This window comes from Athene cunicularia (genome assembly GCF_003259725.1).
Source record: "Athene cunicularia isolate RWA chromosome 6 unlocalized genomic scaffold, athCun1 chr6_part1, whole genome shotgun sequence".
NCBI classification, from domain to species: Eukaryota; Metazoa; Chordata; class Aves; order Strigiformes; family Strigidae; genus Athene; species Athene cunicularia.
Genome location: NW_020799105.1, coordinates 11,978,067 through 11,981,356, shown reverse-complemented (window position 1 = coordinate 11,981,356; position 3,290 = coordinate 11,978,067). Strand labels below are relative to the sequence as shown.

The following is a 3,290-nucleotide window of genomic DNA, read 5'->3' as shown; positions in this document are numbered from 1 at the left end:
GGATGGAGCCTAGGGGCTGGCATGTTTCAGGGTGACAGGCAGGGTGATGGTCCACTAGGGCCCAGGGTGGCAGTGGAAGCTGAGCTACAACCCAACCAGACAACGCCTCATCGCCAGCAGAGCTTGATGCACAGCGGTATCTTGCATTAAGCAGCTTAATGTGTCTTTTTATGCTGCGATGGGGTCCCCCATGTCACTGTAGGAAGTCTGCAGGCTGACAGTGCCTGGAGAAATGTCTCTGGCTGTGGGTCCAGCAGGGAGCACCTGGCAGCACTGCCGCCCCAGGTGCTGAGCTGCAACCTGAGTGCCTGCAGGTCAGCGGCTCCTGGGCTCGGGGTGAGTGCAGCATGTGTGCTGGGAGAGCTGATCCGCGCTAATCCTATCAATATTTCACGGTGCTGTGGCCCTGTTATAATTCCTCACGTCATCTGGGATGCTGGCTGGGACAGGGGTGCAGTGCCAAGTGAAACATGAGAGCTGCCACAGCTTCTCCCTGACTCCTTGGACATTGAAGAGGCGAAAGGAGCTGGCTGTGGGCGTTTCTACCCACTGCTGTGGGTAGGGTTATCTGTCAGTGATGGGTGAACCCAAACATGCCAGCTGAGCCTGGGCATCCACCCGGCTTTGCCGTGTGCCAGAGTGGTGTGGCTGTGCTGTGATGGGCAGATGCTCCTGGTGTGGACGGGGTTGTGACATGGGACAAAACTGCTCTGCTCAGTCCTCTCTCTGTGGGACATGGTGTTAAAGTGATAATAAGAAGAAATTAAACAGTAACCAGACACTGGGCTGGTGATCAGGGCACTAAAGCATCTTCTTTTCCTAAAGGCTGTTTGGATTAACGGGTAGAGAGCATTAGGGATAAAATCTCCTTGCCTGGTTGTGGGAAGGGTGGTTTCCTAAGGTGCAGTGGCATGACCTGAAGGGCCCCCTGCTCCAAGTTGTCCCCTGGGCTGGAACAGGGGCTGCAGGACTGCTCCAGCAGGAAATTCCCCTTCCAGCGCATTGCTGGCTCTGAGTTGAGGTTAGAGCACAAGCAAGATCTGGCTCAGCATCACTCCTTTGCAGGGCAGAGGGACGCAGGTGTAGGAGAGGGTCGGGTCTGGTTTGGCTCCTGCCTGCTGCCGCCTCCATCGCACTCTGGCTCTTGGGAAAGCCGTGCAAATAAGAGCTAGGCCCTGGCCTTCAACCTTGCGGGGCCCTAAATTCCTTCAGTTAATCTCACGGGGGCAGCAGAGCAGGCGAAGGCTTTGAAAATAGATCTGTTTCCAGCTGCCGATGAGTCGTGTTAATTAATTAAAGCCTTGCAAGCTTGGGCCTGTAAATATGCAGTGGTGAACGCGCCGGGCTCTGCTCGCTCTTTGCTCACGCACTAATTACCCCACTGCAAGGCCAGAAGCTAACACAGCTCCAGTTTGTACTGGGTTCGGCTTGCAGCCACGTGGGAGGGTGCCTGCCTGTGCTGCCCGCGCCGGCTGGGAGTATTGCCGTGGGACAAGACGTGCACACTGCCCTGGAGAGGGAGGGAGCCTTGGGCAGCCTGTCTCAGCCCTGGTACTCTCTTCCCCTGCGCTCATGGACCAGTTCTCCCCATAACCAGCCCCGCAGCCTCCAGCTGTGCCTCTGCTAAGGTAGGGGATGGGGTTTGGAGAGGATGTGGGGGACCGGCCACCTTGCAGCATGCAAACCCTTGATCCCTGGGTAAGACAGGCTGGCCAAAAGCATCCCTGCTTCATGGGCAGTGCCTGCTGCTTCAGCCTGCCCTCCTGCTGCCTGCGCAGCACTCCAGGACTGGCCAGGCGTGGCTGTGGGTGAGTCCGGCTGCCAGTGCGTGGGCATCCCACTTCCGCAGGGTGGGCAGCGAGGTGAGGCACTGTGAGGTGTGGAGGGGATGCCGGGGTTTTGCCCAAGGACAGAAGGAGACAGTAATTAGCTACTGGAGCATACAGGAGGGGAGGGAGGGAGGACAGAGAGCACTCGAGAAGGTGGGTGATGTCTCTCTCAGCTCTCCTGCAGTCTTTGGGAGTGGGTCCTGGCATCTTGTGCCAGGTGAGGGGATGATGGCTGCTTGGTGTGTGCATGTGAGGGTGATGGGAGCCACCCTGTCTGCAGAAGCACCCAGATGGGTCCCTCCTCAGCTGAGACCTGTCAGTGTGTGAGAACTGGGAGATTCAGACCTCCACTACTCTCCTTTCCACTCACAGCATTTTTAGGAGGCTGGATCCTGGCCTTGAGAGGCCTTGTCAGAGGCTTCAAGTCAGAGGCCTCGAGAGTGGTGTGTTAGCCGGGGTCCCTACAGGAGCACCCTGCCCCTGACACCGTTACTGACCCTTAAAAGGTCCAGGTAGTGGGGACACCTCAACCAGGGCTGATCCTTGACCCCAGACAATGCTCAGCAACGTCACCACAACCTGCTCAACAGTAAGCTCTACCATGGGTCTGGCTCCAGGCCTGCAAGGTGTGGGGTCAAGATGGCCCTTTGCCTCTTACTGTAGACTCCCAGACCCTTGTGGGGAGTCGATGTGGAGGGGATGAGCCAGCGTTGAGGGGGCTCATGGTGGGACTGGGCCCCTTGTAACCACGGGCTGGCAGCACCCAGCCACCCTGCCAGCTTCGGGAGCTGTAATCTGGCGTGCGCAGGTACAGCATCTCCCCACCTCCTGCTCCAGCTAATCCCAGTTGCCCTAGATCCAACCTGCTGATTACATACAGCTCTCGGGGTTTCGCTTTCGGGAGGCCTGCCACCGTGACGGGTGAGGAGGGAGGGTTGGCCAGGCGCTGAAAGCTTGCGAAAGGAAAGCAAACACAGGCCCGGACCTGGCAGCTCCTGCCCGGGGGGAGGAGCTGCAGAAGCTACCCAGGACAAAAAGGCTCCACACACGGCCCTAGAGAAACCATTACCTGCCTGTGTTTCCAAACAAGTTTCCACCATGGGTAAACACAGACTAAAGGGGGAGGCATGTGCTAATAGGAGGGAAAAAATGGGGCACGGCGCCTTGGTCAGGTGTGTGATGCGGGATGTGAGGAGCCTCGTCGGGCACCGTGGCACCGGCTGGGTGGCTGTGGTGTGATGACACCGCATGTGCCTTGTTGGCAGAGCGGGATGATGCTTATCTGCATTCGGTAATGCTTTTTTATAGTTACAAGCCAGTGTTTCCAGCCCTCTGCCTCCCTGGCCTTGCAAAGGGCTTGAACGCAGGCTCCTCTGCCAGAGGCCGTTTTGCGGTTGTATAACCCAAACAGCCCCTGCTAAGCGACCCCCCCCGCCCCGAGCCCTCCCCATGCGTCCGATG

General features: G+C 58.1%; 1 protein-coding gene across 2 annotated transcripts in view; it reads left to right on the top strand.

Annotated features, from left to right (window-relative positions):
• Positions 1-1,356: 1,356 nt before the first annotated feature.
• The window catches only part of SEMA4G (semaphorin 4G), a 19,550-nt gene continuing 17,616 nt past the window's right edge, over positions 1,357-3,290 (top strand). The window contains exon 1 of one of the 2 annotated variants that reach the window (XM_026851375.1): positions 1,357-1,628. The gene's annotated coding sequence lies outside the window, so the exon portion shown is untranslated. The remainder of the gene's footprint in view (positions 1,629-3,290) is intronic. The other variant, XM_026851374.1, reaches the window with a different exon arrangement.